Source organism: Desmodus rotundus, chromosome 9 (genome assembly GCF_022682495.2).
Source record: "Desmodus rotundus isolate HL8 chromosome 9, HLdesRot8A.1, whole genome shotgun sequence".
Classification (NCBI taxonomy): domain Eukaryota; kingdom Metazoa; phylum Chordata; class Mammalia; order Chiroptera; family Phyllostomidae; genus Desmodus; species Desmodus rotundus.
This window is the reverse complement of record NC_071395.1, coordinates 96,355,160-96,373,582: the sequence shown is the minus strand read 5'-3', so window position 1 is coordinate 96,373,582 and position 18,423 is coordinate 96,355,160. Positions and strand designations below refer to the sequence as shown.

General features: G+C 49.4%; 1 protein-coding gene across 12 annotated transcripts in view; it reads left to right on the top strand.

The window, feature by feature from the left end:
• MSI2 (musashi RNA binding protein 2) overlaps window positions 1-18,423 on the top strand; it is a 375,584-nt gene that overhangs the window by 135,886 nt on the left and 221,275 nt on the right. The window lies entirely within an intron of this gene.

Below are 18,423 nucleotides of genomic sequence, written 5' to 3'. Positions count from 1 at the left end.
CTTAACGGTGTTTCCCAGTGTGCTTTAGCTTTATTTCATTTTTCTGGGAGGCCCTAAAGGGGCAGGCCGGAGCCCTTGGGCAGGAAGCAGTTAATGAGCCTGGGAGGGGGAGAGGGGAGGGGCTGTGAAGCGCTCACCTTCCCAGAGCCCTCCTGGCAGCCTCTGAGGACGTCACTTACAATGGAGTTGTTTGCATGAGAAAGAAAGCCTTTCTTCCCTGGATGTACTTCAGTGGGAACTGAAAGTATCTGCGAAATCACGGTTCAGCCTGGTGCCAGTGGGTGCAAGGAGTGGTTCTCAGGGAAGAGAAAGCACAGTTCATTTAGACTTGGCATAGAAATCGAATTCCATTGTCTTGTGGAGTGAACATTGATATGGAGATTCCTGCCCGTCCCCTCACCCCTTCAATAGGACACCCCATTACATGGGTCGTGTATGCTTTTCTTTTTTCTTTTTTCTTCTTCTCCTTTTTTCCCCCCTCCTTTTGTCCTCGGAGAATTAGTCTCTCTGTAGAATGGCCGGATTTGTCAAGTTACCACCCCCTAAATTTTTACAGCTCTGTGTATTCAGACTTGGTATTTGTGAATTAGCTAAAAGTGGGCTGCCAACCCGGTCCTTTATTTACACTGAAGCCGTGAGAGGGAGAGCCCCAGAAAGATGTTAATATGCAGGAAGGAGGCAGAAGGGTTGAGTTTCTGACTGTTGCTAACCTCACCACTGCCTTTAAAACCAATCATGAGGCACACGGCTGATATTTAATAGCTTTTAGCTGATTATTTTTCTTCTCCTCCTCTTTCTTTTCTCTCCAAGTTGACCTGGGTGTACTTGAGCGGAAATGAAGTCATCCAAATGCTGAATTAGAATAATCACAGGCCTCCAAGAATGAAATGGAAGCAGAGATTAAATGGTAGAGGGAAAGCTGGCATTAATAAGCACCAGAAAAACTTTGCATAAAATAAATAGGAGATTTGATAGATTGAATTTGTGTGTCCATTTTTCTTCACTCCGTTTTGTCTTCCTAGCACCGAGTTACCGGCAGAGTGGGATTTGATTTGCGTCAAGTCCACATACCTTCTGCAGCCTGGGTGACGGTCCTTTCTTTCTCGTGGGACATTCGTGTGACAAGGATGTTTCCAAGATGGAAGAATCCGGGTGGAGGGACTGTTACTGTGAAAGGTTGATGATTACTTGTTGTAAGTGCTGAGGAAGGTGGGGGGAGGCCATGCGGATGGCGACACACAGCAGGAAAACAAGTACTAGGGACAGAGTCCTGATTGCAGAGGGGCAAGCTGGGCGGGGGGAAGAAGGTTGTGTGAGCAACTGTTCTGGTTTTCTTAGGGCCAAGGGGTTTCCAGGAACTCGGACTTGCAAACCACCCTAAAGAAACAGAAGGTGGGAAAAGTCAAAACACTTGGCCTAAATCCCTAAAGTGGGTGAAACCTCCAGGCAGATTTAAATGCCCCTTCCTCTGTGTTCTAGAACACTCGCTTCACACTATTTTACAGTCTGTCTTTCTGACTGAACTTGGCCACTGGGGGCGGGAGCCAGACCCTGCGCACCCTGGCCAGTGAGTGTTAATGCAGCAAGTGGCCAGAAGAAGGCAGGACAGAGATAAATAGACCTGCAGTCCTGGGGCCAGGGGCCGCTCATCACTGACTTGGAATGTAGGACCACTTTGGGCTCCTACTTGGGGATTACTTCTGTGTCTCTTGAAAAATAAAAGTTTCTGCCCCAGGTAGCAAAAAGTGAGCTTCTTGTAGTCAAAGAGCAAAATAAGGGTTTAATTAGATTAAAAACCCAGCAGAGTGTTTGTTTACAGGAAGTCGTTTTTAGGTGGTCTGTCGCAGAAGATGTAATTTGTGGAATTGGATTAGTCGTAAATTAGAGTTTTTTGGTTGTTGAGGTTGCTCGTGGTCTATTATAATTGGCGGCAGAGGTAAATATTTTCAGACTTGCTTATTGTTGGAGGAGTGTTGGTGTTTGGAGAAGAAGAAAACAACTGAGGGTAATCTCCACGGAAACGGAAATAAGAGTGCGGACTGATGATGAGAGGCAGCCTGCCCCATCTGACGCCCAGCTTTCTTGGGGAGTGGCGGAGGGTTGGTCAGGCAAGACCCGGGGAGGTGAGTGCTGGAGTTTTCCAGGGAGCTTGCTGGTTCTCTGATATGGGAAAAAGTATTTCTGCTTTTTATCTTTTAAAAAGACCGCCCCATTTCCTTTATTGATAGGTGTGTTTTAATGGCCAAAAGAAGGACTTATTGACGTCACAGCTCTCCATTCCAACTCAGTCGATATCTGGGTTCCGAGTCAGAGATTTCTGTTTGCCCAGACTGTTCCTTGGTCTTTTTGCTTGATAATGATGGGGGGGGGTTGTCCCCCTTTTCCAGTTGGGGAAGGAAGGCTGGGAGAGCAGAAAAGATGGGCTGGCCTTCGGGGAAGCGGTGGCTGCCAGGTGCAGGTCCTGACCCCCGGTGAGAAGTCCTGGGTTTGTTGCTCCAGCAGTGCTGCTCGGGCTGGGGCCCCCTCCCTGTGTCAGGCTGGGCGCTGTGACCAGCGGTGTATAACGCCACAGGGCTGATGTGGCACATTTGCCAGGAAACTGTGACTTTTCAATTGTTTAAAACTTATTATATTAGAACAAATATTATGGCACAGAATACAAAATTTGTGCCATTGTTTAGAAAAACCGTGAGGCCTGGAGACATTTCAGGATAGCCGCCAGCTGTGCTGGCCCCTGTCTCCCATCGTTCTGGGCTGCCCCGTGATTTACCGAACATCAGGAGTTCTTGGGGAGAAATGGTGAGAGTCACGCCTGTTCAGTGTAGTAGGGGCTGGTGTGCTTTTTTGCGGAGGGCCAGATAATAACTGTCTTCAGTTTTTGTGACCCGGGGGGGTCTCTCACACCATTCAACTCTGCCCTTCTAACAGGACAGCAGCCACAGACAGTGTGACAATGAAATGTTGTGGGTGTGTTCCAATACAACTTCATTCACAAAAATCAGAAAGCTTCTAGATTGGCCCCCAGCCATTGTCTGCTGTCCCCCTGGTTTAGATATTCCCTGACAATAACGGAATGGATTTTTTAATACTCTGGTGTCAAATCCAGCTTATCTGTTTACTAGCTCTGTACCATTGGGCGGGTTATTTAACTTCTTTCTACCTTAGTTTCTTTATCTGCAGAGTAGGGTTTTCATGATGGTGAAATGAACTAATGCACATATATGGTTGACCCCCAAACAACAAGGGTTTGAGTTGTGTGGGTTGTTATACGTGGATCTTTTTGGATAAATGTACAGTTGGCTCTCCATATCCCTGGGTGTCACGTTCTCAGATTCAACCAGCCATGGGTCAAAAGCGGTATTTTCGACCTGCCGTTGGGAATCCAGATGCTGAGGACCCACCCACTACAGGCATTGTTCTGCGCCGTTTTATGTAAGGGGCTGGAGCATCTGTGGATTTTGGTATTTGCTGGGGTCTTGAAACCAATCTCCCTTGGATACTGAGGGATGACTGAAGTTAAGTTTTTGGGGACCACAAAGTATGGGCAGATTTTGGACTGCAGGATTTGGGGGGTGGTTAGTGCCCCTCACTTCCGTGTTGTTCAAGGATCAGCTGGAGCTCTTAGCACCCTGCCAGCAACGAGGTGTTCAGTAAGTAGTAGAAACATCAGCTGCTGTTCTGTTCATCCTCTGAGACCCAGATTTCAGCCTCTAGAGTTGCCTTTCCAGTCCTGTCCTGCAGCAGCCCTGACACACACACATTCCACAGTCTCTTTCATCTTCCCATCTGCCCTCATCTGCCCTCTGGGTGGGCTCACCGTGGGCACAACACAAATGAGAAGTCTGTCCTGGATCCTCTCAGCTTTAAGGTGGAGATTCGGTTTCGTGTAGTTTTCGATGGCATGTACCTCCAGTTTAACCCAGCTACCCCGATGCTTCCAGTTTGTGCAACTGACTTCAGGCTGCGCTGGCAAACGTTGAACTCATGTGATCCGAAAGAGACTTCTTCTGGTTGGAACCTGCTCGTGAACTTTTGAAACTTACTCGAATAATTAAATTTTTTAAGTGTTGGAGGCGGGGCGGCAGTAGGGGATACTGTGTGAAAATTGTCTCAGTATCATTTAGTTATGTTTATTTTAAAAATATGCACACACACACAACACTAATTTGTTTATTGAGTTTATTTACCCTCTAGAGAGCTTTTCGCATCCTAATGTAAGTTTCCTTTCCTTTTCCTTTCCATATGAGTCTAATAAGCTTGGCTTTCTGGTTTGTGAATTTATAGCAAATATTAGGGTGGTAGGAAGATGTTAATAAACTCGGTGTAAAGCAAGAGGGAGGAAAACCCATAAAAACAAAAAGACTTTGATCTTAGAAAGTCCTGCATGGTTCCACGGACCACTCAGTGCAGGGAAACAGCCGCCCTTCCTCAGGAGGCCCAGAAGGCATCTGGTCGGCGCCTCCTGCGCAGCCGTTCCCTGTTCCCTGGTTCATTCCCCAGATCCTGGTTATCTTCGGAATGCCAGGCCCTGAGCTAGGAGCCAGGGGCCTGTCAGCAAATGAGACAGACAAGACCCCTGTTTACGTGTAGCTTAAGTTTTAGGATGGAGTCAGGGAGGACTAGCCAACAGCCAGCAAGTAAATGCCAAAAACAGAGCAATTACAAATTGTCTCGAAGAAGACAGACCAGGAGCGGGGAGAACCCATAATGGGAGTACCGACGAGGGAAGTGTGGTTTATCGAGAAAAAAGAACTGAGTCCGCGTAGCCTCTTTGCCCTGAGAAGAATGTAAATTCCACCAAGGGTCTGCTTGCTCCCTGTCCAGCGCCAGGACCGGCCGAGCGCCTGGGCCGTAGTTGGCACTTAGTAAATAGTGGCCCAGTGAAAGGACCCTCTGTACTAGAGGGCGGGGCTGTGCCAGTCATTGGAGAAGGAGTTTCAAATGGTAGAATTATGACCTCTCTCTTTTAAAAATGGGGCTTTAAGAGAATATATTCAGTTATCTGGAGCATTTCCTTAAGTGGAACCAACCCATCATTTCCCTGAAGCCCAGGATAAATGAGATATTTCCACCCTGCAGCGAAAGCTTCCTAGGACTGAGGGGCCGTATGGGCCGGGTGCAGCAGGTACATTCTCAGGTGGGTCTTGGTGTCGCAGGTAGATGCAGAGCTGTCCCGGAGAGGGGACAGTGAAAGGAGGGTAAAAATGGGGCACATGCTTCTCACGTGTCATCTTCTCCCCTGCTCTTCTGTCTATCTTTGGTTGAAGAAAAGCGATGGACCTGCTAAGCAAGAGGTATTAAGTAGGGTCTGTGGTTTTAAGAAACCGGCAGGAGCTTTGACACACCTTGGTTTGATGCATGGATGGGTCTTCCCAGAGTGCGGGGACTTAGGGGGGCTCCCCAGCCCCGCCCCGACTTGCTGTTTGTGACCAGCCAGGCTGGGGAATGAAAATGGGTCCAGCCACATTAAGCATCTCCGACAAGGAGACATCCATCCGTGGACAGAGAGCACTCATTTGTGGGTACATTTTTTTCCCTCTCGAGAGAAGAGAAGAGTGCCATTGGCATTTATTGCCAGGCTCTTGGGAATTACCTGGGTGGCATGGGCTGAAGTTGAACGATTCTGGACTTTGGAATCAGGTAGACCTGAGCTGGAATCCAGGTGCCACCAGTTGCTATTAGCGTTGTGACTTTGCACTGCTGATGTCACTGTCCTGAGCCTCATTTTTTGTCTTTTAAGTGGGGATACAATTCATTTATAGGGGATTTGTGAGAATTAAGAGACACGTTTGCCCAGTGTGTCTGCCATGTGGGTGCTTGTTGATAGTCTTCACTCTTCACATTCTCTCTCTCTCTCTCTCTTTTTCTCTCTCTTTCTTTCTCTTCCCCTCTCTTTCTCACGCACACCCCCCCTTGGTGTCTCAAGTCCCAAACTGCTGACTTCCACCAGGCTCACCCCCTCCTGCAAATGCCCTACCTTAATCTGCACCATACACTTCCTATTACGCCAAATGGCCTGTTTGGAGTTTTTAAGGAGCTAGTTTCTCAGTCCTTCCCCGTCTCTGCCCCCACCCCTCTGGAACCTTCAGACAAATCCTGAGCCACAGAAGTCCTGCATCTGAGATCCTGCTAGATTTAACCCAGCTGGAGCTACTGCCAGGGGAGGCTGAGGGGAGGATTTGGCTTTTTTTCCTCTTATGCTAATGAAGTGAATATGGCAAGGAGTCACAATATTTTCTTTCCAGGCAAAGAAATGTTGTCGTAGGAGAAACAGCATGCAGGGGAAGCAAATGTGATCTTACTGGATTCTCTCAAGGGAGGAATAGGACAAATTGTCAGCTTCTGTTGAGAAGATAATGCTCTCACTATGATAAATGCCGAGTTTCTATTGAAAACCACCATCTTAATGGTGCTGTCCCCAAGCACTCGGTGCAAGCCTGGCAGCAGAGGCCGTCTGCGCAGGAGAGCCGATATTTGTAGGGGATTTGTTTGTTTGCGATGAGAAATCAGTTTAAAGCAAATGAGACCGTGCATGAAAAGTGTTCTTTTAAAGCAGTTTTCGAGGGCTCACTGGAGGGCTCCAGCACGCCTGCACTTAAAACACACCTATGGGGAGACTTCCACCCTCCATAAATACTTCTTGCATCTGATTCAGATTAAAGGAGCACATGGGACTGGAAAGCCGCCTGAAATAATTTCCCCTCCCATAGGAAGTAGCCTCTGTAATTCACTTGCAAGTTATTTCAAAAGGCCCGTTTGATAGCAATTTCTGCCTTCTCAAGGACTGGGAATTTTCTAGTGACTGTCGGTAGCGTGCCTTCTCAACAAGGGCATGTCTGGTCACATTTAATTGAGCGCCACACCCTCGCAGAGCTCCTCAGGTTTTAGTGCCTTTTTGGGGGTGCCTGAGGCTGACTCCTCCTAGCCTCTTCAAAGAAGCTGGTCTGCTTCACAGGCCCAGGAGACCACCAGGCGAGGGGCAGGTTCCTGCAGGGCTGGAGAGTGTGCTCAGGAGCTCTAAGGATGCAGGACCCGTCGGGACCCTGGGTTGCCTGGGGGCCGTGGGACCAGCTGGAAGGGCAAGAAAGAGGTCTTCATCAGGTGTTGTGGACAGGCCGTGGGGTGGTTATGCTTGTTCGGCTATTCGCTCATACAGTGACCCGATTCGTGAGTGCTTGCTAGGTATTAGACACTTTGATGGGGTCCTAGAGATCAGTGAGGCAGGGTCCCTGCCACCAGGGGCCTACAGTCAGGGATGGAGATGCCAGTTAGGATTGCAAGCGTGCCAGCCATCACTGGTGGGTGGCGATGGTAGTGGCTTCTTTGAGTGCCTCCTTTGCGCCTCTCTCATGCTTTACGTCTGCCATCTTGCCTGTCCCCCACGGTAGGCTTTGACAGATGGCCCTGCCTTCATTTGCCTCGGCGCCAATGGAAGAGGCGCTTGACAGACATTGGTTCTGGGTCCCATCTGAGTTGGCATGGAGGGTAGGAGGAAGCCCACCTTGTGTCTTGCCCCTGGATTTAACAGCCCTGCCTGTGCCCACTTTGGAAAGAACTGATGGAGAACGCTCACCTTAGTAGACCTTGAAAGAATGAGTTTGACGTTGTTATCAGCTGGAGAGCAGAGAGGGAAGCAGAGTTCAAGTTGGATGCCTACATTCACCTTGCCCAAGTATATTAACTGCTGAGGATACTCCCCAGGATTTTAAAGACTTTCCTCTTCCTGCCCTGTTTAGAGTTCCTCTGAGATCTTACCCTTCAATCCCACTGGAAGCTACAAGCCAAGTTAGTTGGTTTGACCCACGGGTGGGGCAGTGGACACTGTATTTTCAGTGCTGGAGAACCTCAGAGAGGTGTCTTGGGCCGTGACTTGGGGGGCAAACATGTATTAATACCTATTGGGAAGTATGGCCCTTTTATTGTAGACATGCCTGAGAAAGGTGTATTGTGTGGTCTCCTGCAGCCCCTCCCATCCATTTGGAAAAGGCCTTCAAAGTAAGTAGCTGCAAACATAAGGCAGCTATAGGGACAGAGCACGCAGGGAATGTTACAGCAGACAGATGAGGAGCGATCCTGGGGTCCCGCTTCTTCCCAGGCGACTGGGTGCTACTGCTCTGTGACAGGTGTTCTGTGTGGCTGTGACAGACCCAGCTAGAGGACTCCACCGGGGATGCGTGTGCAAAGGTTTGCTTGTCATGCATCACTTGCCTGACCACATTCCTGGACGTGGAAGGCCAAAGTGGAAACTTCTGTGCAACTTCACACAGTGGATGCTTCACTGTGCAGCTCACACCCATGAGCTGAGAATGTGCTTATAATCACATTTCTAAAAGAAGGGGGGGAAAAACACAGATCCATGTAGATTAATTTGCACTCCTTAGGTCTGTTAAAAACCCAGTGACATTGATGTGTTGATGAAAATGTGGAAATTAACACTTGGAAATTTTTATATAAAACCTGCATTGAAATTTCAGCTAAACATTCACACACTAAAAAGAGCTATATATTTATACCTGAAAAACTCAATTTGATGCAAGCTGCTTATTTCTCCATTGTAGTCACGTGGGCTGAGGTTCTTAGTATGAAATGTAATTTACACAAATTAGTCCAAGGCAGGTAGAGTGTGAAATTAAATTGATGCCTTGATTTCTGTATTCTCTAGTAAGTGTTTCTCTGAAAATTTGTCATTTCTATCCTAGGAACTTTGAAGTATGGGTTAGTTTTTTTTTTTTTTTTTTTTTTTTAAACAGAGCAAAGAAGTTCTTAACTTGTTAAGGACATGAAGCAACCTTAATTACAGGCTAAAGGGGCATGTTTCATTTTGTGTTTTGGCAAAATATTAGAGTAAGCCCAGATTGGGCCATCAGTAAATGTGGAAAACTTAGAATTGAACATGTCTATGAAATTATTCAGCTATCTGGACCAAGCCATTTAATTTTTTTGGCTGTGATTAGGATGGGCTAGGTCTCTGAGCCATCTGGACCTGGGAGAGGCGTTGGAGACCTTTTCACAGCTGAGAATGCTGAAGCTTAGGACTAACACTGGGACCTTGATCCCTTCTCCCAAGACACCCTGGGTCCTGGCTGGGCTCAGCCACCAAGGCCCCGCGGCTGCTTCTCTCTGAGGGCACTTGTCAGTATCTGCTGTCCCCGTCCCAGCAACTGTGGTAAGAATGAGTCAAGGAGGAGGTGTCCTGGCCCCACTTAGATGATGTGAGAGGAAGGAGCGTTACCACATGTTCAGAACTACTCCCTGATTTGGGCTGAGGGGCCACGGTAGAACATTTGAACATGCTTTGACTTGACCTCATCAGCAGAGCATCAGCCCTCCGGGACTGAGCCCCTCTGCTGAGTCCTTGGTGGCTCTGCTGACCACCCTCCACCTACAAGGAGTTAGGTTGCACTCTCAGGGTCTCTGATACCTGTGATCGCACTTCATCATTGTCTTTCTGCTGGGCCACCGTCGACAAGGTGGATCTGGGTCAGCCTCGCCAGCTTGGGAGTGAATCATTTCCTCCTAGGCACTGGCGGCTGATGCTCGGGGCACTCTGGAAAGTGCACAACGGCCTCTCATGATTTTTGTTTGTCCGTGGTGGCATGGGTGGCATTTATCTCCCTCGTCGCCGCTCTCCCCGCTTTCAGAGCCTTTGTCTCCCTCTGAGTCATCGTGACATGGTTCGAAAATTGCCTGTTTGCCTTTTAATGATGATTAACGTCCACAGCCATGTTTCAAATTTAGGGTTTCTCAAAGAGGCCGGGATACCGTTACCAAGAGCAACCTGTGGAGAGACCTGATCAGGCAGAACTCCGTGCTTCTCCTGCCTGAATTAGGTGCCTCCCCAGTTTCTCCATCTTCCCTCCAGCACCTTGTGGACTCTTCTTAGGTCTTTGGCGTAGGAGCCGTGTTGGAGCAGACGGGTGGGCCCCCACCTGGCAAGCTTCTCCGGCCCTCATGGTCACTTTTGGTTACAGCCTCACCTCGGGGTGTCCGGAAGGGTCACTCCTTCTTACCCCTCCCTCCCTCCCTGCCCCCAAACCAGGGGGGCCAATGAGGAGCTAAATTTCCTCCGCAGCAGGTGCCTGTCATCCATCTGAAGATAGTTGCCAGCATCTGGTACAATTGCCTCCGCAAACACAGTAACAAGGCGGCCTGCAGTTCAGTCGCAGAGCGAGCATCGCCGCTTTAATGATAACAAGCTGTTGGCCTCCCCTCTGAGATGAATCCATCTCACAGATGTTTGTCTAGTTCTGGCAATCGTATCGCACTGTAGCTTTGGTGATTATGCTCAACTGGAGACTATTACAATAAAAGAAGTTTGAACTTGTTCCATTTTTACATCCCACCCCCTTCCCCCCTGTTCTGAGGTGTAATTTATATCAATGGCTGTAATATTGGTTCCATTACAGAGGCCTCTTTACTTTTTATGATGTTGGTGGAACTGCAGCTTATAGCCTGGCTTCCTCTACAGGTTAATGTGTTTTACCTACATCAGCGCCTTTAATGTCCTCCCTTAATGGCCCCGTGGCAGTCCTTCTCACCCTCCGTCGCCGTGCATGTGGACACCGGGAGGTCATGTGATTGCTCGGACTTGCTATCTCCAGCTGTAGACGGTTAGGGCTTGTGCGTGTGTAGGGGGTGAGCGAGGGCCGTGTGGGAGGCTTGGTGCCCGTTCAGGACAAGTAAGTGGAGGGAAGGAGAGGTTTTCTCTGAAGGCAGCAGTATGAGACAAGGCACGGGCGTGTGGGATCTTCTAGAACACTCTGGGTCTTGCTCTCTCCTCCTTGCCGCGTTCCCCATTCACTCATCTTCTGTTCCTCCTGCTACTGCCTAAGGAGGCACAATATACTTCTACAGCAAAATACATCGCAAAGTAAAGTAAATAAAATAAAACAAAGTACGTGAAAGTCACGAGGTGGTAAAATGGCACACGGGCAGTACTGCTGCGGTGTTCACTATTTCGGGCTTTCATATCAGACAGTGGTTTTAAAGTTTAATATTGTTTAATGGTAGACATTTGTATAGTATAGCTCTATATAGGAAAGTTGGAAGGAACTAGCACTTCATTAAAATCATGTTTAATGATAGTACAGTAAATACTGTTTTAAGTGGCATCTGTCACTACGTGGGTCTTTGCTGTGGGCTAGGCACTATGTTGATTGTTTTATTAACATATAAATACATGACTGTTACAGTCCCCCTGCCAGGTAGGTGTTCTTACATCTTTGCCACAGGTGAGGGAAACGAGGCCTAGGGCCGTGGCGGCCCGTGCTCGCTCGGTAGCACGGAGCTGCCCAGGGACAGAGGAAGCTCTGCGTCCAGGGCCCACGAGCCGCGGTCCCAGGCTCGTCCTCCAGCCGGCCCTGCCTCCGTTAAACCTGCATGGACGGCACGGGGCAGCCTGCCTGTCCGGGCTGCGGAGCCCCATGTAAATCAGTGCAGGATAATCGCCATCATCACTTGACATTTAAGCCTTTTTTCACTTTAATTTGGATATTACTTCATCAAAGATTAGGAAACGTACTTTTGGCAAGGTGTTATATTTCACAGTGGGCTTATGAGTGGGTGACCCAGCCTGGCTGTGGGTGTGTCATTGCTGGAAGGCTACCCTGTGTTTCTTTCCTCGGCCAGAAGTAGGTGTTGGTGTCTGTGTTGGTGACACATCACGAGCCCTGGACAATGGCACTGGGCACCTGTGTGAGAGGGACTTTCTCGGAGGCACCAGGGGAGGGGCCGTTGTGTCCTCCTGACAGGGCGCTATTCTGTAAAGAGTTCTTCAGACATGTGGGCTTGAGTGCACTGGGGAGACAGAACACTTTTCCCAAAAAATTAAAATGGAGCGATCTTTTGTGATGCGTATCAAAATTGAAACTATTGAGTGACTTGAAAAATACAGTCCTCAGAAATAGCTAGGGTGGAACTTGATTGTTGGAGACTGAGGACATCTTTGCCCTCAGAGTTAGCCTTAAGTATCTGCTTTTAACCTGGCCCAGGCAGAGGCACAGGAGCAGCCCCATACAGAAATCTAAACCTCCGTACTAACTCCGTTCGTGACCTTGGGCAGCATTTACCTTCTCCGGGCCTTGGCTGTCCCATCTAGAAAGTTGGACTAAGTGGCCTTTTGAACCTGTTCCAGCCCTAGCATGTGATCTATTGACTGGGACCTACTTGTGATTTTTCATGATGCAAGTGTGTTTTATGCATGACCATTGCTAGCTTCTTTCTGTGTCTGAACTACATCCCAGGTTGCCCAAAGTCAGGTCAAATCAAGCAGAATGGTCCATCCAGGGTAGTCTGTTAATTCGGCGGCGTCTCCTCCTGGACTTCCCTCCCTCAGCACAGATCAGCCGTGCGGTAGGCAGCCGTAAAACTTTCCCACCCACCCATCGTCCCCCTCCTCTCCTGCCTTCCTCCGGGCTCTTCATCCACGGCTGCCTGCACACCAAACTAGTTCTTCCTTTGCAACGCCAGGGCCAAACCACGAAAATGCAGCAAAGACACGTGGTATGGCTTTTTCCAGTTTTTCTCTTGCTGTAGTTACAATATTATTAAAAATCCATTAAATTTTAATGTACCCTATAAAATATGTGCTCTTGTGAAAGCAAGCACAGATAATTATTTCTGATGAATAAACCAAGAGGACAAGTATGTAAGAAGTTCATGCTGCAGCATTCAATTTTTATTACATACATCTCCTGCAGGGGCAATCACGGTGATGTTCCAGCTGCCTGTGTTGAGGGCCCGTTCTTCTCGCAGGTCCTGGGGGGCAGCACGACCCTTGAACTATTCGGGATGTTCTCGGAGCTCGTTTTTACATGGAAAGAAGGAGCCATGTGTGGTGGCTGTCTTCTGTTCAACTCTTCAAACCTAAGGCTGACTCAGTGATTTGGGGGGAGAAACATGCTGTCTCCCCAGTACTGCGAGGTGGCCTACGTGCATTTGAAGGTCTTCTACGCGGTGACTCTGTGTCCTTCAGCTGGGCTCTCAGCTTCTCTGTGCGTTTGTTTCCTTCATGAGGGATGGTTGCTTTCTGTGCCTGATTGGCAGGCGCTCAGATTTGTAGCTCTCTGCTTCCATTCCCCGGTCTTCTTCTGAGGATCAGTAGAAGACCTTTCTCAGAGCTCCAGAAGTTGGAAGACAGGGCTGCCTCCTGGCCTCCTGGCGGCCCTGTGGTGTGATGCTTGGGAATCGTTAACACGTCACTCTGTAGAGGTTCCCAGCCCAGGGGGTCTGGGTCGCCTGGTATGCTCCAGAGGTAGAGGCTTCCAGGGTTCCCAGGCTGCACCTGCCAGGTGGATGGAAGTGCTCATGTTGGGGACAGCCTGCCTTTCCCTCCCTGCCCCACCTCAGGCTGCTTCTGGCCTCCCTGCCCTTGACTCCAAGTCTATAGCAGCACCCCATTTTGGAGGTGAGGGGGCTGAGAACCAACAGGCAGGACTGGGCCCAGCAGAGCCTGCGGGGTGTGTTTGAGGCTGTGCCTGGGACCTGACACCTGGTCTTTGCAATTTAATGAGCTTCCACTCCTGATCGTCAGCTAGGCCCCATTTCCTTCCTGTGGCAAGGTCAGTCATCCAGCGGGATCCAGCCCTGCGGAGGTGGGGCCAGATTCAGGAAGCGCTTACAATGGTTTGTAAATCAGGCTGGTTGCTGTAGGCACTTCCCTTCCCCGGGCGGCAGAGGTGCATTACCCTCACGCTCAATCCCACTGAGCATCCCGAAGAGGGGAGGGCCGCCCTTGTAGTTGGGTCACCAGGAGGTGCTCCGGAATTTTCCCAAACTGGAGTTGGGAGTCAGGTGCTGGGATCAGTGGTGGGTTTAGTGCCACACTCTGCACAGAGTCGGGTGATCTGTGAAGGAAGGGAGATTGTTCTTAACAGTGTTGTGATTCTGCTTAAAAACCAAAGGCATACTAGAAAACATTAAGTGCCAAGGTAAACAAAGAAGTGAAAACTCCCCTCATGTTTCACTGCCCCCGAGATAACCCACGCTCACACTCTGTGTGGCTTTCCAGGGGTGCGTGGGCTCGCACAACTACGACCATGTGGTTGTGCTCATGTCTATGTAGATGGGTCCTGGGCCGGTTGCTGGACTGCCCTTCCCCATTCGGCGACATCCTTCCCCGTCAGCGTGCTCTGGATGACCGTCTTTGATGCCCACATCGTTTCCACGAGTGACTTGCTCCAACTCCTAGCAATGTTTTGCTTGTTTTCAGTGTCTTTATCCGGTCTTACCACCAGGGCCGGCAGGACTGCTCTGGGAGTGCGCTTCTCTCCTGCTCGCGCGCTTCTTTTGACCCGCAGTTCCCCTTTGAGGAATTTACAATTCAGAGGTGATAGTATATTTTATGATTTGCTCTTTGTTGCCAAACTGCTTCACAGGGCGGTTGTGGGATTTCCATCCCTGCTGGTAGAAAGGCTGTCCAAGTGTGATCCCGAGCTTCCCTGTTCCGCCTGTGGAAGGCCAGGGTCTCTACAGTTTACGTTTCTCCGAAATGTGTCGCTTGAAACATTATGAGAAGATATGAGGAGGGAGGAGTCTGTGTTACCCTGACTTTTCACTGCCTGTCTCTTCCCTGACGTCTTGACTTATTTCGACCAAGTGGGATGGGTCAGGAGGGTTTCAGGCTAGACCCAGAGTTGAGTTCAAGGTTCAGGCTGTCGTCGTGAAACAAAAATGGGGCCAGATGAAATGTTTCTAAGTGGGCACGTGCCGTTGTGGTTTTTGGCGGATTGCAATCGTCGCTCCTTGCCCCACAGCAGTGTTGTCCTAGAAAGGACAGAGCTGAAGACAAGCGGTGACTCTGTTCCTTTAATGCACCTGGCAACTCCCTCCTGCCCTGAGAGCGCCGCCATTGTTCTGGAAATCTGGCGTTGCTCTTTTAAGATAACGGTTCAGCCTGTTACCTGTGCATCTTTTGCCTCCAGCTCAGTGGGGACTGCAGGCTGCTGCTTTAGCGAGTGTGCCCTCCCGGCCCTGTGGCCCCGGGGTTGGTGTCTCGTGCTCAGCAGACGCCCAGTGTACATTTTGTGACTTTTCTCCAGTCACAGAGTTTTAGCATTGGAAGGTCTCTGAGAGTCAACTTTCCCCGCTGTAGACAGGTTTTTGATCTTTTGCCCATTTTAGTTTATTTCTTTCATTCAATAAATGGTTGTCGAGTGCTTTTGATATACCAGGTGCCGAGGTGACGGTGCTGTGACAGAGTCCTCGTCCTCTCGGGAGCTAGACAGAGCAGACAGGGTTCAGTCGGGATCAGCCGTGCTGTGAGGGTCCTGAGTGCAGGCCTGGGCCACAGCCCACTGCCCTTCCTATCTCTCGTTGCCTTTTACATCTGCATTTGATACAAACCTCCTCCAGAGAAAGGCTCAGAGTCCACAGAACCCTTATTTCAATAGAGGTCTCTGCTCTCCCGCCTTGCAGTGAAGGTTTAGTTAAACATGGTAGAGGAGTGTTTGGGGAACGGATGCAGAGGACGCGGACCCTGTCCCTCCGGCGGGAAAGCAAACAGTGCCAGATGCCTCCAGGACCCGGGCTCCGGAATTCTATAGCCTGTGCTTCCACAGCTCAGCCAGGACAGCCCGGGAAAGGTACCGCGATTGCCTCGCAGGATTCCGATTGAGAGGAGCTCTGAATTTCTCTCAGGTGATGGGACTGGCAGGAGCCAAGGCCAGAGTGCGCGTGGGGAACTTCACCAAGGTGAGGCAACAGCCTGGCTGGAGCGGCGGCTGTGAGGGGGACCGGCTTCTCTCCCACTCGCGAGGGAAAGGTTTACAGCCGCCTTCCTCATCGTGTGGTTCTAAGGATTAAGCGAGGCAACACGTGTGAAGTGCCTGATACGAAGCAGGGGTCAATAAACGTTATGGTGTCAGCCATTATTAACACATTGAATTAAAACTTTTTTAGTTCAACTTGCCCATCTAATCTGTATGGAAATCTCTTGCCATGTTCCTGACAAATTTGGTGTTAGGTATCTCTTTCAGTCTTCCAAGGCATCAGCTCCCTTTTTAAACAAAAGTCTTTACCTGAGGATATGTTTATTGATTTTAGAGAGAGAAGAAGGCGGGAGGTTGGGTGCGGGGAGAGAAAAACCTCATGTGAGACAGAAACATCTAATCTGTTATCTCCCGTGCATGCCCCCACCGGGGACCTAACCCACAACCTAGGTGTATGCCCTGACCGGGAATCAAACCCACAGCCTTTTGGTGTGTGGGAAGACTCTCCAACCAACTGAACTACTTGGCCTGGGCTCAACTCCCATTTTTGGCGGGCTTTTAGTGGCTTAAGGAAGCACTTTCCAGGAGTGAATTTGCTTCCCTGCTGGATGAGCACCTAGTTTCTTATTTTGGCTTTTGAGCTCTGCAGTGGGACTCGGCACATAATGTATCTTGAATAGGTTTTTAACATATATATAGATATAGATATAAGTGTAGCTATACTTTATATATATTAGTGGTTTGATATATTCAGTGGTTTTTAAATTTGGCTGCAGATTGGGATTTAAGATCTTTTAAAAAACTGTAACTTCATCCATCTCTGGGGATTAGATGGTAAGATGGGGGTGGGTGTGAGCATCTAGTTTTAAAAAGTCGTAATGTGTAGCCAGAGTTGGGAACCACTGGTCATCTGTCTCCATATTTAGAAATGCTAATTGTTCTTCTAGGGGCACCCAAAATTAATTGAGTAGCAATTAATTTTGGGGGCCTCAAAGCAAGGTGCTCTAATTTCGAATCTTATGTTTCATCTACTTTATCAGGAAGTTTAATTGTTTAAGCACAATTATGAGGGCCACCCCCCCTTTTCTTCCTCCCTCGCCATTGGTAAGCATTGCCCAGTTCCTTCAGGTGTCCCTACGCCTTTGCTTGTGCGTGCCCTCCTCTCTCTGAGTAAGAACATATTTGCCACTCAGAATTTGTTTGCGAATCAGTCATAATGCGTCCTGTGGGCCAGGCACAGAGCTAGGCATGGGAGATGGAGGATGCCCATAAAACGCCCAACCTAAACACGATGCCTTAGGCATAGCCCTTGTCTGTCCTGCCCTCGAGGTACTTCTGGCTCCTTCTTGAAGCGGGGAGAGTCCCTGCTGCATCTGAGGGTTGTCCTCAGTCTGACTGAGCAGGGCCATCTAAATGTCACCCTGTGTTTCAGCCACCGGCTAGGCAGCCTTGCTCTGAGGTCCCTGGGGAAAGAGGCTGGCCCTGATTTTGGAAGGGTTTTGCTGTGTCTTGTTTTGTTTTTTGTCTCCGTGATTAACTTCAGCACTTTTGTCCTCCTCATTGTGAGCTGTCTGACTCTGGGAAAGACATTGTGCAGGGCGTCACTGTGCAGATCATTGGTGGCCCTGCTGCCGCTGTCCTTCCCAGCTGGATGTTTTTGGAGCTTCCATCCACTCCTCTGGCATCCGGGGAGGCTGTGACGGAGCCAGGACCATCTGTTGGGGCCAGAGAGCAAGGACGTCTGCAGCACTCTGGAGGCCGGTCTAGATGGCCGGCTAGGGTTCGTCAGGCCCTGCGTGCCTGGACGCCCACCTGCCCACCACGGATGTGGCTTCTGGATGGGGACGGTCGAAACCTGTAGCTGCAGTCCTTAAAACCAACCAACAAAACAGCTCCCCCCTACCCTCCAATTCACATTCATTATAGAGTTTTGTAAAATTATGTAAATATACTCAAGCAAAAAGAATTAGAGTCGCATCACTGGGAGCTCGCCACTGTTAGCATCTGGGGTGTGCCCTTCCAGACTTGTTTTTTGTGCATTCGCTCTGCGGTTGCCATGCTGGTAATGAGCATGGACTCTGGAGGCCGGCAGGCCTGGCAGCCAGTCTTGGCCCCGTGACTTCCCAACTGTGTGATCTTGGGCAAGTCAATTTATCTGTAGCATGGGGAGATAGCAGAATGTGTCTCATGGGACTGGGAATCTCAGCAGAGATAGCTGCGTGTACGTCCCAAGCAGAGGAGTGATCCTGTAGTTCCTACCGCATAAGTATTTGTGAGGATGGGGCTTCCTCCAATGCCTGGAGGCCGTTAGCAGGCAACCGTGAATAGAGGTAGTTACGCATTTGCCCGTTCATTGGAAATTCTGTTGCCACCAAAGAAAACTCACCCCAAAGTTAACGTGATGCGCTTTTAATGGTAAACACCATTGTTTTGCTGCACAGTAATTAGGCATGGATGGCAAACAGTTCACATCAGCGATTATAATTAATTAGTATTGCTTTTAAATATTTTTTTCAGCCGAACCCAAGCTTGCTTGCTTTCTCTTTGCGTGTGGTTCTCCACAGTGTTCAAAATGACAGTGTGGGCTCTGCCCCAGCAGGCATGCGCCTGGAGGCAGGGCACCCCAGCCCTCTGATACCATGGGGCGCAAGATATATTAGTGATCCAGGACGGCTGTCCATGTGCTCATTTGTTCACTCAGAAGTCTTCGCCTAAC